This window comes from Octopus bimaculoides, unplaced genomic scaffold (genome assembly GCF_046866305.1).
Source record: "Octopus bimaculoides isolate indiv1 unplaced genomic scaffold, ASM4686630v1 contig40, whole genome shotgun sequence".
NCBI lineage: Eukaryota > Metazoa > Mollusca > Cephalopoda > Octopoda > Octopodidae > Octopus > Octopus bimaculoides.
The window spans coordinates 235,001-262,500 of record NW_028315290.1 but is presented as its reverse complement, the minus strand read 5'-3'; the positions used below and the strand labels follow the sequence as shown (position 1 = coordinate 262,500).

At 65.4% G+C, this 27,500-nt stretch overlaps 2 non-coding genes and 1 pseudogene across 2 annotated transcripts in view; all 3 read right to left on the bottom strand.

Annotated features, from left to right (window-relative positions):
* Positions 1-634, bottom strand: part of LOC149129319 (large subunit ribosomal RNA) — a 5,175-nt gene extending 4,541 nt beyond the window's left edge. Inside the window, exon 1 of the ribosomal RNA XR_016240027.1 lies at positions 1-634. This exon is cut by the window's left edge and continues 4,541 nt beyond it. This is a non-coding gene — a ribosomal RNA (large subunit ribosomal RNA).
* Positions 635-1,144: 510 nt separating this feature from the next.
* LOC149129318 (5.8S ribosomal RNA) lies at positions 1,145-1,303 on the bottom strand. The gene has a single exon (XR_016240024.1). It is a non-coding gene; the product is annotated as a 5.8S ribosomal RNA (ribosomal RNA).
* A 2,806-nt stretch (positions 1,304-4,109) lies between these two features.
* LOC149129317 (small subunit ribosomal RNA) lies at positions 4,110-6,910 on the bottom strand (annotated as a pseudogene).
* Between the last annotated feature and the right edge of the window lie 20,590 nt (positions 6,911-27,500).

The following is a 27,500-nucleotide window of genomic DNA, read 5'->3' as shown; positions in this document are numbered from 1 at the left end:
CGACGGATCGGAGGGGAAGTGCGTCCGATGCCGGCGCCACGGAAATCGAGCGCCGACGAGGCGGCAGACGACCGCCCGCGGAAACGAGCGGCCGCCACCGACGCGTTCGTCGGCGACGACGGCGCCTTAGGAGGCGGGGGTGAAAGTGGCAGCGGACTGAGTCCCCTCGCGATCGCGGTGAGCGGTCCTACCCGTTTACCCCTGGGCGGTTTCACGGTCTCTTGAACTCTCTCTCCAAAGTTCTTTTCAACTTTCCCTCGCGGTACTTGTCGGCTATCGGACTCGTCCCCGTATTTAGCCTTGGATGGAGCTTACCACCCGCTTTGGGCTGCGTTCCCAAGCAACCCGACTCTCGGGCCGAAAAGAAACACCGCCGATCGCCGCCGGCTCCGAATGGGCCTGGCACCCGCTCTGGGCAGCCCCGATCGAGGGGACTCCGAACCTAGCCGGGCGAAACGATCGACCGTGTACGACCCTTGCGCCACAGCTCTCGACGACCGGCGCGGCCGACGAGATTCGGCGTTGGGCTTCTCCCGGTTCACTCGCCGTTACTTAGGGAATCCCGGTTGGTTTCTTTTCCTCCGCTTAGCGATATGCTTAAGTTCGGCGGGTAGTCTCGTCCGAGTCGAGGGCAGCTTAGAAAAAAATAAAAAGTCGTCGCTGCGGCAAACCGCATTCGATTCGTCGTCGTCGTCGTCGTCGTCGTCGTCGTCGTCGTCTTCGATGGCCTGCACGAACGCTCGCAAACGAGATCCACAGAGCGAACACCGACCGAAGATGCAGACGGCTGCGGCGGCGGCGGCGGCGGCGGCGGCAGCCACGGAGTAATACGAGGAGGCAACGACGGCGAGGGCGGCAGGCAGAAGAGTGCGCACGAACGGCGGACGGTGCGTTCCCTGCTGCTACTGCACATGTCGGCCGCTCCGTGGCAGGTGTCGCAGCGATGACGGTCTGGCATTGCGGGAGACGGAGGATCGAGCGGCGCGCGCTCGCTAGTCGTGCCGGAAGCAGAAGCAGTAGCGAGAACGAAAGGCGAGCTGTTCACGCTGCCCGCCCGCTTCCACGGCGCGCGCCCTTTCCTGCGACTCCCGACTCCCCGCCGCTGCTGCTGCTGCAACGGCGGACGGCTTTTTCGTGTCGTGACCGCCTCTCGACCGGACGGGGCCCCGGGACGATGGGATCCCGGGGCCGCAATGTGCGTTCGAGGTGTCGATGTTCACTGAGTCCTGCAATTCGCATCAGTTCACGCGGATAGCCGCGCTCTTCATCGACGGACGAGCCGAGTGATCCCCCGTCCAGGGTTTCGGTATTTGCTACTACTACTACTACTACGCCTACCAGCACTGCTGATGCTGGCCGACGCAGAGGCGAGGAAAGGAAGGAAGACGAGAGAGATATTGATGTTCGTGGAGCCGCAAAGCGTGCAGCACCGTCGGCCTAGCGCACTGTATTCGGGCGGACGCAGGCTGGGTGAAAACTGCGCGGTCGGCAGCTGCCAGAGAGAGAACGAGAAGGAAGCATAACGACTTGCGGGCTTCGTTCACCGCTGATGACGCCGCCGCTTCTACTTGCTCGTTGCTCGGCTGAGGCTGAGGCTGCACTGTTAGAGGGCCGACGATTGCGAGGGGGCCCGGCCGCGGCTTACGAAACCGGCTGGATGGCGCCGGAAAGGCGAGGAGGAGGCGACGACGACGGCGATGTTGGCCGGCCGACGCCAGGAAGGAAGACGAGAGAGATATTGATGTTCGTGGAGCCGCAAAGCGTGCAGCACCGTCGGCCTAGCGCACTGTATTCGGGCGGACGCAGGCTGGGTGAAAACTGCGCGGTCGGCAGCTGCCAGAGAGAGAACGAGAAGGAAGCATAACGACTTGCGGGCTTCGTTCACCGCTGATGACGCCGCCGCTTCTACTTGCTCGTTGCTCGGCTGAGGCTGAGGCTGCACTGTTAGAGGGCCGACGATTGCGAGGGGGCCCGGCCGCGGCTTACGAAACCGGCTGGATGGCGCCGGAAAGGCGAGGAGGAGGCGACGACGACGACGACGACGGCGATGTTGGCCGGCCGACGCCAGGAAGGAAGACGAGAGAGATATTGATGTTCGTGGAGCCGCAAAGCGTGCAGCACCGTCGGCCTAGCGCACTGTATTCGGGCGGACGCAGGCTGGGTGAAAACTGCGCGGTCGGCAGCTGCCAGAGAGAGAACGAGAAGGAAGCATAACGACTTGCGGGCTTCGTTCACCGCTGATGACGCCGCCGCCGCTTCTACTTGCTCGTTGCTCGGCTGAGGCTGAGGCTGCACTGTTAGAGGGCCGACGATTGCGAGGGGGCCCGGCCGCGGCTTACGAAACCGGCTGGATGGCGCCGGAAAGGCGAGGAGGAGGCGACGACGACGGCGATGTTGGCCGGCCGACGCCAGGAAGGAAGACGAGAGAGATATTGATGTTCGTGGAGCCGCAAAGCGTGCAGCACCGTCGGCCTAGCGCACTGTATTCGGGCGGACGCAGGCTGGGTGAAAACTGCGCGGTCGGCAGCTGCCAGAGAGAGAACGAGAAGGAAGCATAACGACTTGCGGGCTTCGTTCACCGCTGATGACGCCGCCGCTTCTACTTGCTCGTTGCTCGGCTGAGGCTGAGGCTGCACTGTTAGAGGGCCGACGATTGCGAGGGGGCCCGGCCGCGGCTTACGAAACCGGCTGGATGGCGCCGGAAAGGCGAGGAGGAGGCGACGACGACGGCGATGTTGGCCGGCCGACGCCAGGAAGGAAGACGAGAGAGATATTGATGTTCGTGGAGCCGCAAAGCGTGCAGCACCGTCGGCCTAGCGCACTGTATTCGGGCGGACGCAGGCTGGGTGAAAACTGCGCGGTCGGCAGCTGCCAGAGAGAGAACGAGAAGGAAGCACAACGACAGCGGAAACGATTTGCAGTCCTCGTTCACCGCTGCTACTTGCTCGTTGCTTGTTGCTCGTTGCTCGGCTGAGGCTGAGGCTGCACTGTTAGAGGGCCGACGATTGCGAGGGGGCCCGGCCGCGGCTTACGAAACCGGCTGGATGGCGCCGGAAAGGCGAGGAGGAGGCGACGACGACGGCGATGTTGGCCGGCCGACGCCAGGAAGGAAGACGAGAGAGATATTGATGTTCGTGGAGCCGCAAAGCGTGCAGCACCGTCGGCCTAGCGCACTGTATTCGGGCGGACGCAGGCTGGGTGAAAACTGCGCGGTCGGCAGCTGCCAGAGAGAGAACGAGAAGGAAGCATAACGACTTGCGGGCTTCGTTCACCGCTGATGACGCCGCCGCTTCTACTTGCTCGTTGCTCGGCTGAGGCTGAGGCTGCACTGTTAGAGGGCCGACGATTGCGAGGGGGCCCGGCCGCGGCTTACGAAACCGGCTGGATGGCGCCGGAAAGGCGAGGAGGAGGCGACGACGACGACGACGGCGATGTTGGCCGGCCGACGCCAGGAAGGAAGACGAGAGAGATATTGATGTTCGTGGAGCCGCAAAGCGTGCAGCACCGTCGGCCTAGCGCACTGTATTCGGGCGGACGCAGGCTGGGTGAAAACTGCGCGGTCGGCAGCTGCCAGAGAGAGAACGAGAAGGAAGCATAACGACTTGCGGGCTTCGTTCACCGCTGATGACGCCGCCGCTTCTACTTGCTCGTTGCTCGGCTGAGGCTGAGGCTGCACTGTTAGAGGGCCGACGATTGCGAGGGGGCCCGGCCGCGGCTTACGAAACCGGCTGGATGGCGCCGGAAAGGCGAGGAGGAGGAGGCGAGAGAGATATTGAGGTTCGTGGAGCCGCAAAGCGTGCAGCACCGTCGGCCTAGCGCACTGTATTCGGGCGGACGCAGGCTGGGTGAAAACTGCGCGGTCGGCAGCTGCCAGAGAGAGAACGAGAAGGAAGCATAACGACAGCGGAAACGATTTGCGGGCTTCGTCCACCGCTGATGACGCCGCTTCTACTTGCTCGTTGCTCGGCTGAGGCTGAGGCTGCACTGTTAGAGGGCCGACGAGTGCGAGGGGGCCCGGCCGCGACTTACGAAACCGGCTGGCTGGCGTCGGAAAGGCGAGGAGGAGGAGGAGACGGAGGAGCGGAGCAGGGCTGCTTCTGCTGCTGCGGTAATGATCCTTCCGCAGGTTCACCTACGGAAACCTTGTTACGACTTTTACTTCCTCTAAGCGATCGGGTTCGGTCGTCTTCTCCGGGCCATCAGAGAACGCGCCGGCGACGGCGCGGAACGCCGCCGCGCGTAAGCGAACTCGTCGGCCAGATCCGAGGACCTCACCGGACCGTTCGATCGGTAGTAGCGACGGGCGGTGTGTACAAAGGGCAGGGACGTGATCGACGCGGGCTGATGACCCGCGCCTACCGGGAATTCCTCGTTCACGGGGTTGGTTCCAGGCCCCGATCCCTATCACGGGAGGTGGTTCAGAGGTTTCCCGACCCTCTCGGGCCGGGGGAGACGCGCCCGCTGATACCTCCAGTGTAGCGCGCGTGCGGCCCCGGACATCTAAGGGCATCACAGACCTGTTATCGCTCCGCCTCGTGCGGCTTTCTGCCGCCCGTCCCTCTAAGAAGCGCTGCGTTCGCCAACCGACTGGCCCGGGCGCGACGGCGTGCCGCCGCCGGGCTCGCGCGGGCCGAGCCGACCGAGTCACCGCCGCCGCTCCGCAACCGACGCCGCAACCACGCCGCGTGCGAACCGCCATCCCAGACCAACCCGCACACCAACCCGCGAGGAGCGGAGCACGAAAGGCTGCTAAGAAGGCAGTTGCCGGACGCGGCCGCAGCGCCGGACGCGAAGGAGAGCGGCGGCAACGGCAAGCACGGGCCGCGCGCGGAGCTACCGACGATGGCTTCGGCGCCGCCTCGCTACCGGAAAAGCACTAATCGACGCGCTAGTTAGCAGGCCGGAGTCTCGTTCGTTATCGGAATCAACCAGACGGATCGCTCCACCAACTAAGAACGGCCATGCACCACCACCCACCGAATCGAGAAAGAGCTATCGATCTGTCAATCCTACCGGTGTCCGGACCGGGTGAGTTTTCCCGTGTTGAGTCAAATTAAGCCGCAGGCTCCACTCCTGGTGGTGCCCTTCCGTCAATTCCTTTAAGTTTCTGTTTTGCAACCATACTCCCCCCGGAACCGACTATGGTTTCCCGCGCAGGCTCCCCGCCGGGTCATCGAAGCGAACGCCGGCGGAGCGCCAGTCGGCATCGTTTACGGTCGGAACTACGACGGTATCTGATCGTCTTCGAACCTCCGACTTTCGCTCTTGATCGAGGAAAACGTGCTTGCCACACGCCGTCGCTGCAGTGCGTCTTGCGACGATCCAAGAATTTCACCTCTAACGTCGCAATACGAGTGGCCCCGATCGCTCCCTTCGATCATTGCCTCGTCGTGAACGGAGACCGACGGATGACGCGCGGACGAGGCCATTTTCCATCATTCCATGCTTTTCGTATGCAAGCCGGCGGGGCTCGCTCTGAGCACTCTAATTTTTTCACAGTGAACGTACCGGCCGCCTCGGACACTCGGCGAAGAGCACCCTCGGAGGAACCGTGCGGGCCGAAACGACCGGGAGGTGGACGCGCTACCGAAACGCGTGCGAGCGGCGATGCCCCGGGCGACGCTCGACCCCCGTTTGTTTCCCCCGAACACCGCGTACCGCCGCAAGCGACGGAGGAGACGGCGGCGGCGGCAGCAGCAGCGACGACGGCGGCGAGGCCGAACGATCGCGTGCCGATGCCGATGCCGACCGACCGACCGACCGACCGAGAGGACGGAAGCGGAAGCTACGGAGGCGGGTGACGGGCTACCGGAGAGACCGTCGCAGCGACGATGCGCGCAGAGCTCCGCGGCCCGACCGCGCACGCACCGGCGAATAGGGCCGGGAGTGCGAACGGACGACCGAAGCGGACGCGCGCGAGGCACGCCCGCGACGGCGCCGTCGCCCCGAACGTGCTGGGGCACGTTTTCGAGACCCGAATTCCGACTACGAGCTTTTCAAACGCAACAATTTTAATATACGCTACCGGAGCTGGAATTACCGCGGCTGCTGGCACCAGACTTGCCCTCCGGTCGATCCTCGTTAACGGATTTGAAGTGTACTCATTCCGATCGCGGGGCCTCGACAGAGTCCCGCGTCGTTATTTTTCGTCACTACCTCCCCGTGCCGGGAGTGGGTAATTTGCGCGCCTGCTGCCTTCCTTGGATGTGGTAGCCGTTTCGCATGCTCCCTCTCCGGAATCGAACCCTGATTCCCCGTTACCCGTTGCCACCACGGTCGGCACTTACCGGGCCGTCGACAGTTGATAGGGCGGACTCGCGGGGGACCCGTCGCGCGAAGGCTAGTCGATACTAGCCCGTGCGATCGTACTGACAGTTATCCAGAGTCACCAAAATCGAAGGGGCGTGAAGCCGACGCACGCCTAGACCCGCGCGCGTGCGAAGCACGGCGACGGCGGCTGCTGCGACGGCCCGTACGCGTCGGTCTCAGTCTAATATTTGCGCCGCGACCAATGCGGAAGGCCGACCGTATCGTCGCGACCGGCGGCGGCGGGAACTGGCGAGCAGTCCCGGAACCAACCCGGCCGAGCGGGCGCCGGCGACGACCGGCAGCGGCTGGGACGACGCCGAGCACGCGGAGGCGCTGCGGCGACGAAGACCGCTGCTGCTGCCGGAAGCCGTTTTTCGGCCCGACGCCCGGGTGCGACCTGCGATCGCGGCTTCGGTTGCATGTATTAGCTCTAGAATTGCCACAGTTATCCACTCTCCTCGCGGTGAGGAATACGGTCCCGAGGATTAGGTCCGGTTCCTGAGCCATTCGCGGTTTCACCATTCGTTTACGGCATGAACTTACACTTGCATGGCTTAAGCTTTGAGACAAGCATATGACTACTGGCAGGATCAACCAGGTATCGTCGTCGTCGTCGTCGTCGTCGTCGCTGTAGTAGCGTCACCGTCGCGTCGGTCGGCTGAGAGCGGAAGTCGAGGCGGATGTCGAGGCGGAAGTCCCGCTGCTGCCATCGCCGCCGCCGCCGCGCGGAGAGCAAACGAAAGCGAAGAGGAGGAGGAGGAGGAGGAGGAGAAGCCTGAAAAATCGCGGCCGCCGCTGCTGCTGCTGCGGTAGCCGTTCGTTCGTACGTACGTTACGCGTCCTAATCCGCCGCTCTGCTGTAGCAGCGGAAAAGCGCGCCAGACGGAAGAAAAAGAGTTCGCCGAGTAGAAACGGTTTGCGATCCGACTGCCGCACACCGGGCCGCTGCGGTAGGACGGGCGCCGGTGCGGGTTGAAGAAGCGAGGCGGTTTCTGGCTGCTGCTGCCGCCGCCGCCGCCGCCACGCGAGAAGGACGACGAGCGGGGAAGCGAGCGAGCCGAAACGATTGCGACAGCACGGGCTGCGGTCAACGAGAAGCGTGTGTGCGATGACGAAAACGGCGTTGTCGGCAGCCGCCGAACGAGCCAAAGCAACGACGATGCCGGGATGGGCGAGCGCGAGGAGATTGCGGGGGGGGGCACCACCGCCGCGAAACCCGGAGTTGTAGCCACGGTTGTTGATCCGTCCCGGTCTAGCGGGACGAACACACAGCACCGCTCTCTTTCGGTGACGTCGCGTCGCCTGTGGCGGATCGGGAAGCGACAACTAGCCCGTCCGCCGCGCCGGCGGCGACGCGACACGAGGTCAGCGGCGTAACCTGACCGGGTCCTCGAAGACGACGTCGACGAGGCCGCGGGTCGGCGAGGAGGAGGAGGATACCGATCGGTCGATGGTGACAGCACGAACAGGCGGGCAGGCGGCTGTCGGCGGGGCGAGCGAGCGAGCGAGCGAGCGAGCGAGCGAATCTGACGCGGCGCACTGTATTCGGGCGGACGCAGGCTGGGTGAAAACTGCGCGGTCGGCAGCTGCCAGAGAGAGAACGAGAAGGAAGCATAACGACAGCGGAAACGATTTGCGGGCTTCGTTCACCGCTGATGACGCCGCCGCTTCTACTTGCTCGTTGCTCGGCTGAGGCTGCACTGTTAGAGGGCCGACGATTGCGAGGAGGCCCGGCCGCGGCTTACGAAACCGGCTGGATGGCGCCGGAAAGGCGAGGAGGAGGCGACGACGACGACGACGGCGATGTTGGCCGGCCGACGCCAGGAAGGAAGACGAGAGAGATATTGATGTTCGTGGAGCCGCAAAGCGTGCAGCACCGTCGGCCTAGCGCACTGTATTCGGGCGGACGCAGGCTGGGTGAAAACTGCGCGGTCGGCAGCTGCCAGAGAGAGAACGAGAAGGAAGCATAACGACAGCGGAAACGATTTGCGGGCTTCGTTCACCGCTGATGACGCCGCCGCTTCTACTTGCTCGTTGCTCGTTGCTCGGCTGAGGCCGCACTGTTAGAGGGCCGACGATTGCGAGGGGGCCCGGCCGCGGCTTACGAAACCGGCTGGATGGCGCCGGAAAGGCGAGGAGGAGGCGACGGCGACGACGGCGATGTTGGCCGGCCGACGCCAGGAAGGAAGACGAGAGAGATATTGATGTTCGTGGAGCCGCAAAGCGTGCAGCACCGTCGGCCTAGCGCACTGTATTCGGGCGGACGCAGGCTGGGTGAAAACTGCGCGGTCGGCAGCTGCCAGAGAGAGAACGAGAAGGAAGCATAACGACAGCGGAAACGATTTGCGGGCTTCGTTCACCGCTGATGACGCCGCTTCTACTTGCTCGTTGCTCGTTGCTCGGCTGAGGCTGCACTGTTAGAGGGCCGACGATTGCGAGGGGGCCCGGCCGCGGCTTACGAAACCGGCTGGATGGCGCCGGAAAGGCGAGGAGGAGGCGACGACGGCGACGACGGCGATGTTGGCCGGCCGACGCCAGGAAGGAAGACGAGAGAGATATTGATGTTCGTGGAGCCGCAAAGCGTGCAGCACCGTCGGCCTAGCGCACTGTATTCGGGCGGACGCAGGCTGGGTGAAAACTGCGCGGTCGGCAGCTGCCAGAGAGAGAACGAGAAGGAAGCACAACGACAGCGGAAACGATTTGCAGGCCTCGTTCACCGCTGCTACTTGCTCGTTGCTTGTTGCTCGTTGCTCGGCTGAGGCTGCACTGTTAGAGGGCCGACGATTGCGAGGGGGCCCGGCCGCGGCTTACGAAACCGGCTGGATGGCGCCGGAAAGGCGAGGAGGAGGCGACGACGACGACGACGACGACGACGACGACGACGGCGATGTTGGCCGGCCGACGCCAGGAAGGAAGACGAGAGAGATATTGATGTTCATGGAGCCGCAAAGCGTGCAGCACCGTCGGCCTAGCCCACTGTATTCGGGCGGACGCAGGCTGGGTGAAAACTGCGCGGTCGGCAGCTGCCAGAGAGAGAACGAGAAGGAAGCATAACGACAGCGGAAACGATTTGCGGGCTTCGTTCACCGCTGATGACGCCGCCGCTTCTACTTGCTCGTTGCTCGGCTGAGGCTGCACTGTTAGAGGGCCGACGATTGCGAGGGGGCCCGGCCGCGGCTTACGAAACCGGCTGGATGGCGCCGGAAAGGCGAGGAGGAGGCGACGGCGACGACGGCGATGTTGGCCGGCCGACGCCAGGAAGGAAGACGAGAGAGATATTGATGTTCGTGGAGCCGCAAAGCGTGCAGCACCGTCGGCCTAGCGCACTGTATTCGGGCGGACGCAGGCTGGGTGAAAACTGCGCGGTCGGCAGCTGCCAGAGAGAGAACGAGAAGGAAGCATAACGACAGCGGAAACGATTTGCGGGCTTCGTTCACCGCTGATGACGCCGCCGCCGCTTCTACTTGCTCGTTGCTCGGCTGAGGCTGCACTGTTAGAGGGCCGACGATTGCGAGGGGGCCCGGCCGCGGCTTACGAAACCGGCTGGATGGCGAGAGAGATATTGAGGTTCGGCGGAAGAATCGTGGACGCGCCGGCCGTGTAGAATCAATCGAGCGGCGGGTTAAGCGGGTCCGACCGTCAGCAGAAAGGAGAGGCGAGGACATCCCTTCCGGTCGGAGTGCTTGGCGTAGGCGAGGAAGAGGAGGAGGAGGAGGATACCGATCGGTCGATGGTGACAGCACGAACAGGCGGGCAGGCGGCTGTCGGCGGGCGAACGAGCGAATCTGACGCGGCGCGGGGCGCGGAACGACGGCGTCAGTCGAGGGCGAGGGGCTCGTTACGAGGCGGCGGGCGGGTGGTCGGCGGAAGAATCGTGGACGCGCCGGCCGTGTAGAATCAATCGAGCGGCGGGTTAAGCGGGTCCGACCGTCAGCAGAAAGGAGAGGCGAGGACATCCCTTCCGGTCGGAGTGCTTGGCGTAGGCGTGGAAGAGGAGGAGGAGGATACCGATCGGTCGATGGTGACAGCACGAACAGGCGGGCAGGCGGCTGTCGGCGGGCGAACGAGCGAGCGAATCTGACGCGGCGCGGGGCGCGGAACGACGGCGTCAGCGAGGGCGAGGGGCTCGTTACGAGGCGGCGGGCGGGTGGTCGGCGGAAGAATCGTGGACGCGCCGGCCGTGTAGAATCAATCGAGCGGCGGGTTAAGCGGGTCCGACCGTCAGCAGAAAGGAGAGGCGAGGACATCCCTTCCGGTCGGAGTGCTTGGCGTAGGCGAGGAAGAGGAGGAGGAGGAGGAGGATACCGATCGGTCGATGGTGACAGCACGAACAGGCGGGCAGGCGGCTGTCGGCGGGCGAACGAGCGAATCTGACGCGGCGCGGGGCGCGGAACGACGGCGTCAGTCGAGGGCGAGGGGCTCGTTACGAGGCGGCGGGCGGGTGGTCGGCGGAAGAATCGTGGACGCGCCGGCCGTGTAGAATCAATCGAGCGGCGGGTTAAGCGGGTCCGACCGTCAGCAGAAAGGAGAGGCGAGGACATCCCTTCCGGTCGGAGTGCTTGGCGTAGGCGTGGAAGAGGAGAGGAGGATACCGATCGGTCGATGGTGACAGCACGAACAGGCGGGCAGGCGGCTGTCGGCGGGCGAACGAGCGAGCGAATCTGACGCGGCGCGGGGCGCGGAACGACGGCGTCAGCGAGGGCGAGGGGCTCGTTACGAGGCGGCGGGCGGGTGGTCGGCGGAAGAATCGTGGACGCGCCGGCCGTGTAGAATCAATCGAGCGGCGGGTTAAGCGGGTCCGACCGTCAGCAGAAAGGAGAGGCGAGGATATCCCTTCCGGTCGGAGTGCTTGGCGTAGGCGAGGAAGAGGAGGAGGAGGATACCGATCGGTCGATGGTGACAGCACGAACAGGCGGGCAGGCGGCTGTCGGCGGGCGAACGAGCGAATCTGACGCGGCGCGGCGCGGAACGACGGCGTCAGCGAGGGCGAGGGGCTCGTTACGAGGCGGCGGGCGGGTGGTCGGCGGAAGAATCGTGGACGCGCCGGCCGTGTAGAATCAATCGAGCGGCGGGTTAAGCGGGTCCGACCGTCAGCAGAAAGGAGAGGCGAGGATATCCCTTCCGGTCGGAGTGCTTGGCGTAGGCGAGGAAGAGGAGGAGGAGGATACCGATCGGTCGATGGTGACAGCACGAACAGGCGGGCAGGCGGCTGTCGGCGGGCGAACGAGCGAATCTGACGCGGCGCGGGGCGCGGAACGACGGCGTCAGCGAGGGCGAGGGGCTCGTTACGAGGCGGCGGGCGGGTGGTCGGCGGAAGAATCGTGGACGCGCCGGCCGTGTAGAATCAATCGAGCGGCGGGTTAAGCGGGTCCGACCGTCAGTAGAAAGGAGAGGCGAGGATATCCCTTCCGGTCGGAGTGCTTGGCGTAGGCGAGGAAGAGGAGGATACCGATCGGTCGATGGTGACAGCACGAACAGGCGGGCAGGCGGCTGTCGGCGAGGCGAGCGAGCTAATCTGACGCGGCGCGGGGCGCGGAACGACGTCGTCAGCGAAGGCGAGGTAGCTCACTACTAGGCGAGGAGGTGGTCGGCGGAAGAATCGAGGACACGCCGGCCGTGTAAAAGCAATCGTGCGGCGGGTTAGGCGGGTCCGACCGTCGGAATTAATGAGAGGCTAAAACATTCCTTCCAGTCGGCGAACCCATCCGATCAACGACTACCCTACATAGTAGTCTGGACCCCCTGGGGGTATGAGGGTCACCTAGAGGGTGACTATCCCACCGCACCCCGAGCCGCAAACTCGCGAACTCGGGAACTCGGACCCCGAAACGGGTACGCTAGCGGCCGCGTGGTTCGTATCGCAGCCGACACATCGGCCTTTCCATCGAGCCGCGGCGGTTCGGCGGCGGCAGTCCGCCGCCGAGGCGTACGCATTCTCTTTGCTCGCTCCCAATTGCTTCCTTCTCGCTGCTACTTCCGCCGCTGCTGCTGCCGCCGCCGCCACGACTCGCTCGGCCTGCTTCTTCTTTCTCGTCCGCCTAGGCCGCCGTGTAACACACACAGACACACACACTCCCGGCCGACAGCGCTTTCGATCGCAAACTCACGGGTACGGTACCGGCCGCGTGGCTCGTATCGCAGCCGACACGTCGGCATTTCAATCGAACCGGCGGTTCGGCGGTGGCCGTCCGCCGCCGAGGCGTCCGCATTCTCTTTGCTCGCTCACAATCGCTTCCTTAACGCTGCCGCCACGACTCGCTCGGCCTGCTGCTTCGGCTTCTTCATCTTCTTCCTTCTCGTCCGCCTTGGCGGCCCGTATCGCAGCCGACACGTCGGCCTTTCCATCTCACCGGCGGCAGTCCGCCGCCGAAGCGTCCGCATTCTTTTTGCTCGCTCCCAATCGCTTCCTTCTCGTCCGCCTAGTCCGCCGGCTAGGCCGCACACACTCCCGGCCGACAGCGCTTTCGATCGCAAACTCACGGGTACGGTACCGGCCGCGTGGCTCGTATCGCAGCCGACACGTCGGCCTTTCCATCGCGGTGCCGGCGGTTCGGCGGCGGCAGTCCGCCGCCGAGGCGTCGCTCTCAATTCGGCCTCTTTCGATCGGCTCTGCGGGTACGCGGCGGCGCCCGGCCGGCCGGCCGCCGGCCGACCGTCTGCCTTTCAATCGGCTGCGGTTCGGGGTGCGGGTCATAGGGTACGACCGTCCGATCGACGACTACCCTACATAGTAGTCTGGACCCCCTTGGCGTATGAGGGTCACCTAGAGGGTGACTATCCCACCGCACCCCGAGCCGCAAACTCGCGAACTCGGGAACTCGGGAACTCGGACCCCCAAACGGGTACGCTAGCGGCCGCGTGGCTCGTATCGCAGCGCCGACACGTCGGCCTTTTCCATCTAGCCGGCGGCCGTCCGCCGCCGAGGCGTCCGCATTCTCTTTACTCGCTGCCAGTCGCTTCCCTCTCGCTGCCGCTTGCTGCTGCTTCTTCCTCTTCTTCTTCTTTCTCGTCCGCCTTGGCCGCCGTGTAACACACACACACAGACACACACACTCCCGGTCGACAGCGCTTTCGATCGCCAACTTACGGGTACGCTACCGGCCGCGTGGCTCGTAAGGCAGCCGATACGTAGGCCTTTCCATCGCACCGGCGGTTCGGCTGCGGCCGTCCGCCGCCGAGGCGTCCGCATTCTCTTTGCTCGCTCACAATCGCTTCCTTCACGCTGCCGCCACGACTCGCTCGGCCTGCTGCTTCGGCTTCTTCATCTTCTTCCTTCTCGTCCGCCTTGGCGGCCTTGGCGGCCCGTATCGCAGCCGACACGTCGGCCTTTCCATCTCGCCGGCGGCAGTCCGCCGCCGAAGCGTCCGCATTCTTTTTGCTCGCTCCCAATCGCTTCCTTCTCGTCCGCCTAGTCCGCCGGCTAGGCCGCACACACTCCCGGCCGACAGCGCTTTCGATCGCAAACTCACGGGTACGGTACCGGCCGCGTGGCTCGTATCGCAGCCGACACGTCGGCCTTTCCATCGCGGTGCCGGCGGTTCGGCGGCGGCAGTCCGCCGCCGAGGCGTCGCTCTCAATTCGGCCTCTTTCGATCGGCTCTGCGGGTACGCGGCGGCGCCCGGCCGGCCGGCCGCCGGCCGACCGTCTGCCTTTCAATCGGCTGCGGTTCGGGGTGCGGGTCATAGGGTACGACCGTCCGATCGACGACTACCCTACATAGTAGTCTGGACCCCCTGGGGGTATGAGGGTCACCTAGAGGGTGACTATCCCACCGCACCCCGAGCCGCAAACTCGCGAACTCGGGAACTCGGACCCCGAAACGGGTACGCTAGCGGCCGCGTGGTTCGTATCGCAGCCGACACATCGGCCTTTCCATCGAGCCGCGGCGGTTCGGCGGCGGCAGTCCGCCGCCGAGGCGTACGCATTCTCTTTGCTCGCTCCCAATTGCTTCCTTCTCGCTGCTACTTCCGCCGCTGCTGCTGCTGCCGCCGCCACGACTCGCTCGGCCTGCTTCTTCTTTCTCGTCCGCCTAGGCGGCCGTGTAACACACACAGACACACACACTCCCGGCCGACAGCGCTTTCGATCGCAAACTCACGGGTACGGTACCGGCCGCGTGGCTCGTATCGCAGCCGACACGTCGGCATTTCAATCGAACCGGCGGTTCGGCGGCGGCTGTCCGCCGCCGAGGCGTCCGCATTCTCTTTGCTCGCTCACAATCGCTTCCTTAACGCTGCCGCCACGACTCGCTCGGCCTGCTGCTTCGGCTTCTTCATCTTCTTCCTTCTCGTCCGCCTTGGCGGCCCGTATCGCAGCCGACACGTCGGCCTTTCCATCTCACCGGCGGCAGTCCGCCGCCGAAGCGTCCGCATTCTTTTTGCTCGCTCCCAATCGCTTCCTTCTCGTCCGCCTAGTCCGCCGGCTAGGCCGCACACACTCCCGGCCGACAGCGCTTTCGATCGCAAACTCACGGGTACGGTACCGGCCGCGTGGCTCGTATCGCAGCCGACACGTCGGCCTTTCCATCGCGGTGCCGGCGGTTCGGCGGCGGCAGTCCGCCGCCGAGGCGTCGCTCTCAATTCGGCCTCTTTCGATCGGCTCTGCGGGTACGCGGCGGCGCCCGGCCGGCCGGCCGCCGGCCGACCGTCTGCCTTTCAATCGGCTGCGGTTCGGGGTGCGGGTCATAGGGTACGACCGTCCGATCGACGACTACCCTACATAGTAGTCTGGACCCCCTTGGCGTATGAGGGTCACCTAGAGGGTGACTATCCCACCGCACCCCGAGCCGCAAACTCGCGAACTCGGGAACTCGGACCCCCAAACGGGTACGCTAGCGGCCGCGTGGCTCGTATCGCAGCGCCGACACGTCGGCCTTTTCCATCTAGCCGGCGGCCGTCCGCCGCCGAGGCGTCCGCATTCTCTTTACTCGCTGCCAGTCGCTTCCCTCTCGCTGCCGCTTGCTGCTGCTTCTTCCTCTTCTTCTTCTTTCTCGTCCGCCTTGGCCGCCGTGTAACACACACACACAGACACACACACTCCCGGTCGACAGCGCTTTCGATCGCCAACTTACGGGTACGCTACCGGCCGCGTGGCTCGTAAGGCAGCCGATACGTAGGCCTTTCCATCGCACCGGCGGTTCGGCTGCGGCGGTCCGCCGCCGAGGCGTCCGCATTCTCTTTGCTCGCTCACAATCGCTTCCTTCACGCTGCCGCCACGACTCGCTCGGCCTGCTGCTTCGGCTTCTTCATCTTCTTCCTTCTCGTCCGCCTTGGCGGCCTTGGCGGCCCGTATCGCAGCCGACACGTCGGCCTTTCCATCTCGCCGGCGGCAGTCCGCCGCCGAAGCGTCCGCATTCTTTTTGCTCGCTCCCAATCGCTTCCTTCTCGTCCGCCTAGTCCGCCGGCTAGGCCGCACACACTCCCGGCCGACAGCGCTTTCGATCGCAAACTCACGGGTACGGTACCGGCCGCGTGGCTCGTATCGCAGCCGACACGTCGGCCTTTCCATCGCGGTGCCGGCGGTTCGGCGGCGGCAGTCCGCCGCCGAGGCGTCGCTCTCAATTCGGCCTCTTTCGATCGGCTCTGCGGGTACGCGGCGGCGCCCGGCCGGCCGGCCGCCGGCCGACCGTCTGCCTTTCAATCGGCTGCGGTTCGGGGTGCGGGTCATAGGGTACGACCGTCCGATCGACGACTACCCTACATAGTAGTCTGGACCCCCTGGGGGTATGAGGGTCACCTAGAGGGTGACTATCCCACCGCACCCCGAGCCGCAAACTCGCGAACTCGGGAACTCGGACCCCGAAACGGGTACGCTAGCGGCCGCGTGGTTCGTATCGCAGCCGACACATCGGCCTTTCCATCGAGCCGCGGCGGTTCGGCGGCGGCAGTCCGCCGCCGAGGCGTACGCATTCTCTTTGCTCGCTCCCAATTGCTTCCTTCTCGCTGCTACTTCCGCCGCTGCTGCTGCTGCCGCCGCCACGACTCGCTCGGCCTGCTTCTTCTTTCTCGTCCGCCTAGGCGGCCGTGTAACACACACAGACACACACACTCCCGGCCGACAGCGCTTTCGATCGCAAACTCACGGGTACGGTACCGGCCGCGTGGCTCGTATCGCAGCCGACACGTCGGCATTTCAATCGAACCGGCGGTTCGGCGGCGGCTGTCCGCCGCCGAGGCGTCCGCATTCTCTTTGCTCGCTCACAATCGCTTCCTTAACGCTGCCGCCACGACTCGCTCGGCCTGCTGCTTCGGCTTCTTCATCTTCTTCCTTCTCGTCCGCCTTGGCGGCCTTGGCGGCCCGTATCGCAGCCGACACGTCGGCCTTTCCATCTCGCCGGCGGCAGTCCGCCGCCGAAGCGTCCGCATTCTTTTTGCTCGCTCCCAATCGCTTCCTTCTCGTCCGCCTAGTCCGCCGGCTAGGCCGCACACACTCCCGGCCGACAGCGCTTTCGATCGCAAACTCACGGGTACGGTACCGGCCGCGTGGCTCGTATCGCAGCCGACACGTCGGCCTTTCCATCGCGGTGCCGGCGGTTCGGCGGCGGCAGTCCGCCGCCGAGGCGTCGCTCTCAATTCGGCCTCTTTCGATCGGCTCTGCGGGTACGCGGCGGCGCCCGGCCGGCCGGCCGCCGGCCGACCGTCTGCCTTTCAATCGGCTGCGGTTCGGGGTGCGGGTCATAGGGTACGACCGTCCGATCGACGACTACCCTACATAGTAGTCTGGACCCCCTGGGGGTATGAGGGTCACCTAGAGGGTGACTATCCCACCGCACCCCGAGCCGCAAACTCGCGAACTCGGGAACTCGGACCCCGAAACGGGTACGCTAGCGGCCGCGTGGTTCGTATCGCAGCCGACACATCGGCCTTTCCATCGAGCCGCGGCGGTTCGGCGGCGGCAGTCCGCCGCCGAGGCGTACGCATTCTCTTTGCTCGCTCCCAATTGCTTCCTTCTCGCTGCTACTTCCGCCGCTGCTGCTGCTGCCGCCGCCACGACTCGCTCGGCCTGCTTCTTCTTTCTCGTCCGCCTAGGCGGCCGTGTAACACACACAGACACACACACTCCCGGCCGACAGCGCTTTCGATCGCAAACTCACGGGTACGGTACCGGCCGCGTGGCTCGTATCGCAGCCGACACGTCGGCATTTCAATCGAACCGGCGGTTCGGCGGCGGCTGTCCGCCGCCGAGGCGTCCGCATTCTCTTTGCTCGCTCACAATCGCTTCCTTAACGCTGCCGCCACGACTCGCTCGGCCTGCTGCTTCGGCTTCTTCATCTTCTTCCTTCTCGTCCGCCTTGGCGGCCCGTATCGCAGCCGACACGTCGGCCTTTCCATCTCACCGGCGGCAGTCCGCCGCCGAAGCGTCCGCATTCTTTTTGCTCGCTCCCAATCGCTTCCTTCTCGTCCGCCTAGTCCGCCGGCTAGGCCGCACACACTCCCGGCCGACAGCGCTTTCGATCGCAAACTCACGGGTACGGTACCGGCCGCGTGGCTCGTATCGCAGCCGACACGTCGGCCTTTCCATCGCGGTGCCGGCGGTTCGGCGGCGGCAGTCCGCCGCCGAGGCGTCGCTCTCAATTCGGCCTCTTTCGATCGGCTCTGCGGGTACGCGGCGGCGCCCGGCCGGCCGGCCGCCGGCCGACCGTCTGCCTTTCAATCGGCTGCGGTTCGGGGTGCGGGTCATAGGGTACGACCGTCCGATCGACGACTACCCTACATAGTAGTCTGGACCCCCTTGGCGTATGAGGGTCACCTAGAGGGTGACTATCCCACCGCACCCCGAGCCGCAAACTCGCGAACTCGGGAACTCGGACCCCCAAACGGGTACGCTAGCGGCCGCGTGGCTCGTATCGCAGCGCCGACACGTCGGCCTTTTCCATCTAGCCGGCGGCCGTCCGCCGCCGAGGCGTCCGCATTCTCTTTACTCGCTGCCAGTCGCTTCCCTCTCGCTGCCGCTTGCTGCCGCTTGCTGCCGCTTGCTGCCGCTTGCTGCCGCTTGCTGCTGCTTCTTCCTCTTCTTCTTCTTTCTCGTCCGCCTTGGCCGCCGTGTAACACACACACACAGACACACACACTCCCGGTCGACAGCGCTTTCGATCGCCATCTTACGGGTACGCTACCGGCCGCGTGGCTCGTAAGGCAGCCGATACGTAGGCCTTTCCATCGCACCGGCGGTTCGGCTGCGGCCGTCCGCCGCCGAGGCGTCCGCATTCTCTTTGCTCGCTCACAATCGCTTCCTTCACGCTGCCGCCACGACTCGCTCGGCCTGCTGCTTCGGCTTCTTCATCTTCTTCCTTCTCGTCCGCCTTGGCGGCCTTGGCGGCCTTGGCGGCCCGTATCGCAGCCGACACGTCGGCCTTTCCATCTCGCCGGCGGCAGTCCGCCGTCGAAGCGTCCGCATTCTTTTTGCTCGCTCCCAATCGCTTCCTTCTCGTCCGCCTAGTCCGCCGGCTAGGCCGCACACACTCCCGGCCGACAGCGCTTTCGATCGCAAACTCACGGGTACGGTACCGGCCGCGTGGCTCGTATCGCAGCCGACACGTCGGCCTTTCCATCGCGGTGCCGGCGGTTCGGCGGCGGCAGTCCGCCGCCGAGGCGTCGCTCTCAATTCGGCCTCTTTCGATCGGCTCTGCGGGTACGCGGCGGCGCCCGGCCGGCCGGCCGCCGGCCGACCGTCTGCCTTTCAATCGGCTGCGGTTCGGGGTGCGGGTCATAGGGTACGACCGTCCGATCGACGACTACCCTACATAGTAGTCTGGACCCCCTGGGGGTATGAGGGTCACCTAGAGGGTGACTATCCCACCGCACCCCGAGCCGCAAACTCGCGAACTCGGGAACTCGGACCCCGAAACGGGTACGCTAGCGGCCGCGTGGTTCGTATCGCAGCCGACACATCGGCCTTTCCATCGAGCCGCGGCGGTTCGGCGGCGGCAGTCCGCCGCCGAGGCGTACGCATTCTCTTTGCTCGCTCCCAATTGCTTCCTTCTCGCTGCTACTTCCGCCGCTGCTGCTGCTGCCGCCGCCACGACTCGCTCGGCCTGCTTCTTCTTTCTCGTCCGCCTAGGCGGCCGTGTAACACACACAGACACACACACTCCCGGCCGACAGCGCTTTCGATCGCAAACTCACGGGTACGGTACCGGCCGCGTGGCTCGTATCGCAGCCGACACGTCGGCATTTCAATCGAACCGGCGGTTCGGCGGCGGCTGTCCGCCGCCGAGGCGTCCGCATTCTCTTTGCTCGCTCACAATCGCTTCCTTAACGCTGCCGCCACGACTCGCTCGGCCTGCTGCTTCGGCTTCTTCATCTTCTTCCTTCTCGTCCGCCTTGGCGGCCCGTATCGCAGCCGACACGTCGGCCTTTCCATCTCACCGGCGGCAGTCCGCCGCCGAAGCGTCCGCATTCTTTTTGCTCGCTCCCAATCGCTTCCTTCTCGTCCGCCTAGTCCGCCGGCTAGGCCGCACACACTCCCGGCCGACAGCGCTTTCGATCGCAAACTCACGGGTACGGTACCGGCCGCGTGGCTCGTATCGCAGCCGACACGTCGGCCTTTCCATCGCGGTGCCGGCGGTTCGGCGGCGGCAGTCCGCCGCCGAGGCGTCGCTCTCAATTCGGCCTCTTTCGATCGGCTCTGCGGGTACGCGGCGGCGCCCGGCCGGCCGGCCGCCGGCCGACCGTCTGCCTTTCAATCGGCTGCGGTTCGGGGTGCGGGTCATAGGGTACGACCGTCCGATCGACGACTACCCTACATAGTAGTCTGGACCCCCTTGGCGTATGAGGGTCACCTAGAGGGTGACTATCCCACCGCACCCCGAGCCGCAAACTCGCGAACTCGGGAACTCGGACCCCCAAACGGGTACGCTAGCGGCCGCGTGGCTCGTATCGCAGCGCCGACACGTCGGCCTTTTCCATCTAGCCGGCGGCCGTCCGCCGCCGAGGCGTCCGCATTCTCTTTACTCGCTGCCAGTCGCTTCCCTCTCGCTGCCGCTTGCTGCTGCTTCTTCCTCTTCTTCTTCTTTCTCGTCCGCCTTGGCCGCCGTGTAACACACACACACAGACACACACACTCCCGGTCGACAGCGCTTTCGATCGCCAACTTACGGGTACGCTACCGGCCGCGTGGCTCGTAAGGCAGCCGATACGTAGGCCTTTCCATCGCACCGGCGGTTCGGCTGCGGCCGTCCGCCGCCGAGGCGTCCGCATTCTCTTTGCTCGCTCACAATCGCTTCCTTCACGCTGCCGCCACGACTCGCTCGGCCTGCTGCTTCGGCTTCTTCATCTTCTTCCTTCTCGTCCGCCTTGGCGGCCTTGGCGGCCTTGGCGGCCCGTATCGCAGCCGACACGTCGGCCTTTCCATCTCGCCGGCGGCAGTCCGCCGTCGAAGCGTCCGCATTCTTTTTGCTCGCTCCCAATCGCTTCCTTCTCGTCCGCCTAGTCCGCCGGCTAGGCCGCACACACTCCCGGCCGACAGCGCTTTCGATCGCAAACTCACGGGTACGGTACCGGCCGCGTGGCTCGTATCGCAGCCGACACGTCGGCCTTTCCATCGCGGTGCCGGCGGTTCGGCGGCGGCAGTCCGCCGCCGAGGCGTCGCTCTCAATTCGGCCTCTTTCGATCGGCTCTGCGGGTACGCGGCGGCGCCCGGCCGGCCGGCCGCCGGCCGACCGTCTGCCTTTCAATCGGCTGCGGTTCGGGGTGCGGGTCATAGGGTACGACCGTCCGATCGACGACTACCCTACATAGTAGTCTGGACCCCCTGGGGGTATGAGGGTCACCTAGAGGGTGACTATCCCACCGCACCCCGAGCCGCAAACTCGCGAACTCGGGAACTCGGACCCCGAAACGGGTACGCTAGCGGCCGCGTGGTTCGTATCGCAGCCGACACATCGGCCTTTCCATCGAGCCGCGGCGGTTCGGCGGCGGCAGTCCGCCGCCGAGGCGTACGCATTCTCTTTGCTCGCTCCCAATTGCTTCCTTCTCGCTGCTACTTCCGCCGCTGCTGCTGCTGCCGCCGCCACGACTCGCTCGGCCTGCTTCTTCTTTCTCGTCCGCCTAGGCGGCCGTGTAACACACACAGACACACACACTCCCGGCCGACAGCGCTTTCGATCGCAAACTCACGGGTACGGTACCGGCCGCGTGGCTCGTATCGCAGCCGACACGTCGGCATTTCAATCGAACCGGCGGTTCGGCGGCGGCTGTCCGCCGCCGAGGCGTCCGCATTCTCTTTGCTCGCTCACAATCGCTTCCTTAACGCTGCCGCCACGACTCGCTCGGCCTGCTGCTTCGGCTTCTTCATCTTCTTCCTTCTCGTCCGCCTTGGCGGCCCGTATCGCAGCCGACACGTCGGCCTTTCCATCTCACCGGCGGCAGTCCGCCGCCGAAGCGTCCGCATTCTTTTTGCTCGCTCCCAATCGCTTCCTTCTCGTCCGCCTAGTCCGCCGGCTAGGCCGCACACACTCCCGGCCGACAGCGCTTTCGATCGCAAACTCACGGGTACGGTACCGGCCGCGTGGCTCGTATCGCAGCCGACACGTCGGCCTTTCCATCGCGGTGCCGGCGGTTCGGCGGCGGCAGTCCGCCGCCGAGGCGTCGCTCTCAATTCGGCCTCTTTCGATCGGCTCTGCGGGTACGCGGCGGCGCCCGGCCGGCCGGCCGCCGGCCGACCGTCTGCCTTTCAATCGGCTGCGGTTCGGGGTGCGGGTCATAGGGTACGACCGTCCGATCGACGACTACCCTACATAGTAGTCTGGACCCCCTTGGCGTATGAGGGTCACCTAGAGGGTGACTATCCCACCGCACCCCGAGCCGCAAACTCGCGAACTCGGGAACTCGGACCCCCAAACGGGTACGCTAGCGGCCGCGTGGCTCGTATCGCAGCGCCGACACGTCGGCCTTTTCCATCTAGCCGGCGGCCGTCCGCCGCCGAGGCGTCCGCATTCTCTTTACTCGCTGCCAGTCGCTTCCCTCTCGCTGCCGCTTGCTGCTGCTGCTTCTTCCTCTTCTTCTTCTTTCTCGTCCGCCTTGGCCGCCGTGTAACACACACACACAGACACACACACTCCCGGTCGACAGCGCTTTCGATCGCCAACTTACGGGTACGCTACCGGCCGCGTGGCTCGTAAGGCAGCCGATACGTAGGCCTTTCCATCGCACCGGCGGTTCGGCTGCGGCCGTCCGCCGCCGAGGCGTCCGCATTCTCTTTGCTCGCTCACAATCGCTTCCTTCACGCTGCCGCCACGACTCGCTCGGCCTGCTGCTTCGGCTTCTTCATCTTCTTCCTTCTCGTCCGCCTTGGCGGCCTTGGCGGCCCGTATCGCAGCCGACACGTCGGCCTTTCCATCTCGCCGGCGGCAGTCCGCCGCCGAAGCGTCCGCATTCTTTTTGCTCGCTCCCAATCGCTTCCTTCTCGTCCGCCTAGTCCGCCGGCTAGGCCGCACACACTCCCGGCCGACAGCGCTTTCGATCGCAAACTCACGGGTACGGTACCGGCCGCGTGGCTCGTATCGCAGCCGACACGTCGGCCTTTCCATCGCGGTGCCGGCGGTTCGGCGGCGGCAGTCCGCCGCCGAGGCGTCGCTCTCAATTCGGCCTCTTTCGATCGGCTCTGCGGGTACGCGGCGGCGCCCGGCCGGCCGGCCGCCGGCCGACCGTCTGCCTTTCAATCGGCTGCGGTTCGGGGTGCGGGTCATAGGGTACGACCGTCCGATCGACGACTACCCTACATAGTAGTCTGGACCCCCTGGGGGTATGAGGGTCACCTAGAGGGTGACTATCCCACCGCACCCCGAGCCGCAAACTCGCGAACTCGGGAACTCGGACCCCGAAACGGGTACGCTAGCGGCCGCGTGGTTCGTATCGCAGCCGACACATCGGCCTTTCCATCGAGCCGCGGCGGTTCGGCGGCGGCAGTCCGCCGCCGAGGCGTACGCATTCTCTTTGCTCGCTCCCAATTGCTTCCTTCTCGCTGCTACTTCCGCCGCTGCTGCTGCTGCCGCCGCCACGACTCGCTCGGCCTGCTTCTTCTTTCTCGTCCGCCTAGGCGGCCGTGTAACACACACAGACACACACACCCCCGGCCGACAGCGCTTTCGATCGCAAACTCACGGGTACGGTACCGGCCGCGTGGCTCGTATCGCAGCCGACACGTCGGCATTTCAATCGAACCGGCGGTTCGGCGGCGGCTGTCCGCCGCCGAGGCGTCCGCATTCTCTTTGCTCGCTCACAATCGCTTCCTTAACGCTGCCGCCACGACTCGCTCGGCCTGCTGCTTCGGCTTCTTCATCTTCTTCCTTCTCGTCCGCCTTGGCGGCCCGTATCGCAGCCGACACGTCGGCCTTTCCATCTCACCGGCGGCAGTCCGCCGCCGAAGCGTCCGCATTCTTTTTGCTCGCTCCCAATCGCTTCCTTCTCGTCCGCCTAGTCCGCCGGCTAGGCCGCACACACTCCCGGCCGACAGCGCTTTCGATCGCAAACTCACGGGTACGGTACCGGCCGCGTGGCTCGTATCGCAGCCGACACGTCGGCCTTTCCATCGCGGTGCCGGCGGTTCGGCGGCGGCAGTCCGCCGCCGAGGCGTCGCTCTCAATTCGGCCTCTTTCGATCGGCTCTGCGGGTACGCGGCGGCGCCCGGCCGGCCGGCCGCCGGCCGACCGTCTGCCTTTCAATCGGCTGCGGTTCGGGGTGCGGGTCATAGGGTACGACCGTCCGATCGACGACTACCCTACATAGTAGTCTGGACCCCCTTGGCGTATGAGGGTCACCTAGAGGGTGACTATCCCACCGCACCCCGAGCCGCAAACTCGCGAACTCGGGAACTCGGACCCCCAAACGGGTACGCTAGCGGCCGCGTGGCTCGTATCGCAGCGCCGACACGTCGGCCTTTTCCATCTAGCCGGCGGCCGTCCGCCGCCGAGGCGTCCGCATTCTCTTTACTCGCTGCCAGTCGCTTCCCTCTCGCTGCCGCTTGCTGCCGCTTGCTGCTGCTTCTTCCTCTTCTTCTTCTTTCTCGTCCGCCTTGGCCGCCGTGTAACACACACACACAGACACACACACTCCCGGTCGACAGCGCTTTCGATCGCCATCTTACGGGTACGCTACCGGCCGCGTGGCTCGTAAGGCAGCCGATACGTAGGCCTTTCCATCGCACCGGCGGTTCGGCTGCGGCCGTCCGCCGCCGAGGCGTCCGCATTCTCTTTGCTCGCTCACAATCGCTTCTTTCACGCTGCCGCCACGACTCGCTCGGCCTGCTGCTTCGGCTTCTTCATCTTCTTCCTTCTCGTCCGCCTTGGCGGCCTTGGCGGCCCGTATCGCAGCCGACACGTCGGCCTTTCCATCTCGCCGGCGGCAGTCCGCCGTCGAAGCGTCCGCATTCTTTTTGCTCGCTCCCAATCGCTTCCTTCTCGTCCGCCTAGTCCGCCGGCTAGGCCGCACACACTCCCGGCCGACAGCGCTTTCGATCGCAAACTCACGGGTACGGTACCGGCCGCGTGGCTCGTATCGCAGCCGACACGTCGGCCTTTCCATCGCGGTGCCGGCGGTTCGGCGGCGGCAGTCCGCCGCCGAGGCGTCGCTCTCAATTCGGCCTCTTTCGATCGGCTCTGCGGGTACGCGGCGGCGCCCGGCCGGCCGGCCGCCGGCCGACCGTCTGCCTTTCAATCGGCTGCGGTTCGGGGTGCGGGTCATAGGGTACGACCGTCCGATCGACGACTACCCTACATAGTAGTCTGGACCCCCTGGGGGTATGAGGGTCACCTAGAGGGTGACTATCCCACCGCACCCCGAGCCGCAAACTCGCGAACTCGGGAACTCGGACCCCGAAACGGGTACGCTAGCGGCCGCGTGGTTCGTATCGCAGCCGACACATCGGCCTTTTCCATCTAGCCGGCGGCCGTCCGCCGCCGAGGCGTCCGCATTCTCTTTACTCGCTGCCAATCGCTTCCCTCTCGCTGCCGCTTCTTCTTCTTCTTTCTCGTCCGCCTTGGCCGCCGTGTAACACACACACACACACAGACACACACACTCTCGGCCGACAGCGCTTTCGATCGCCAACTCACGGGTACGCTACCGGCTGCGTGGCTCGTAAGGCAGCCGATACGTAGGCCTTTCCATCGCACCGGCGGTTCGGCTGCGGCCGTCCGCCGCCGAGGCGTCCGCATTCTCTTTACTCGCTGCCAATCGCTTCCCTCTCGCTGCCGCTTGCTGCTGCTTCTTCCTCCTCTGCTTCTTCTTCTTTCTCGTCCGCCTTGGCCGCCTTGGCCGCCGTGTAACACACACACACAGACACACACACACACTCCCGGCCGACAGCGCTTTCGATCGCCAACTTACGGGTACGCTACCGGCCGCGTGGCTCGTAAGGCAGCCGATACGTAGGCCTTTCCATCGCACCGGCGGTTCGGCTGCGGCCGTCCGCCGCCGAGGCGTCCGCATTCTCTTTGCTCGCTCACAATCGCTTCCTTCTCGCTGCCGCCACGACTCGCTCGGCTTGCTTGCTTGCTTGCTTGCTGCTTCGGCTTCTTCATCTTCTTCCTTCTTCCTTCTCGTCCGCCTTGGCGGCCCGTATCGCAGCCGACACGTCGGCCTTTCCATCTCGCCTGCGGCAGTCCGCCGCCGAAGCGTCCGCATTCTTTTTGCTGGCTCCCAATCGCTTCCTTCTCGTCCGCCTAGTCCGCCGCCGGCTAGGCCGCACACACTCCCGGCCGACAGCGCTTTCGATCGCAAACTCACGGGTACGGTACCGGCCGCGTGGCTCGTATCGCAGCCGACACGTCGGCCTTACCATCGCGGTGCCGGCGGTTCGGCGGCGGCTGTCCGCCGCCGAGGCGTCGCTCTCAATTCGGCCTCTTTCGATCGGCTCTGCGGGTACGCGGCGGCGCCCGGCCGGCCGGCCGCCGGCCGACCGTCTGCCTTTCAATCGGCTGCGGTTCGGGGTGCGGGTCATAGGGTACGACCGTCCGATCGACGACTACCCTACATAGTAGTCTGGACCCCCTTGGGGTATGAGGGTCACCTAGAGCCTGACTATTCCGCCGGGCCCCGACCCGCAAACTCGCGAATCGGGAATCGGGCCCCGTCACGGGTACGGTAGCGGCCGCGTGGCTCGTATCGCAGCGCCGACACGTCGGCCTTTCCATCAAGCCGGCGGCCGTCCGCCGCCGAGGCGTCCGCATTCTCTTTACTCGCTGCCAATCGCTTCCCTCTCGCTGCCGCTTCTTCTTCTTCTTTCTCGTCCGCCTTGGCCGCCGTGTAACACACACACACACACAGACACACACACTCTCGGCCGACAGCGCTTTCGATCGCCAACTCACGGGTACGCTACCGGCTGCGTGGCTCGTAAGGCAGCCGATACGTAGGCCTTTCCATCGCACCGGCGGTTCGGCTGCGGCCGTCCGCCGCCGAGGCGTCCGCATTCTCTTTACTCGCTGCCAATCGCTTCCCTCTCGCTGCCGCTTGCTGCTGCTTCTTCCTCCTCTGCTTCTTCTTCTTTCTCGTCCGCCTTGGCCGCCTTGGCCGCCGTGTAACACACACACACAGACACACACACACACTCCCGGCCGACAGCGCTTTCGATCGCCAACTTACGGGTACGCTACCGGCCGCGTGGCTCGTAAGGCAGCCGATACGTAGGCCTTTCCATCGCACCGGCGGTTCGGCTGCGGCCGTCCGCCGCCGAGGCGTCCGCATTCTCTTTGCTCGCTCACAATCGCTTCCTTCTCGCTGCCGCCACGACTCGCTGCTTCGGCTTCTTCATCTTCTTCCTTCTTCCTTCTCGTCCGCCTTGGCGGCCCGTATCGCAGCCGACACGTCGGCCTTTCCATCTCGCCTGCGGCAGTCCGCCGCCGAAGCGTCCGCATTCTTTTTGCTGGCTCCCAATCGCTTCCTTCTCGTCCGCCTAGTCCGCCGCCGGCTAGGCCGCACACACTCCCGGCCGACAGCGCTTTCGATCGCAAACTCACGGGTACGGTACCGGCCGCGTGGCTCGTATCGCAGCCGACACGTCGGCCTTACCATCGCGGTGCCGGCGGTTCGGCGGCGGCTGTCCGCCGCCGAGGCGTCGCTCTCAATTCGGCCTCTTTCGATCGGCTCTGCGGGTACGCGGCGGCTCCCGGCCGGCCGGCCGCCGGCCGACCGTCTGCCTTTCAATCGGCTGCGGTTCGGGGTGCGGGTCATAGGGTACGACCGTCCGATCGA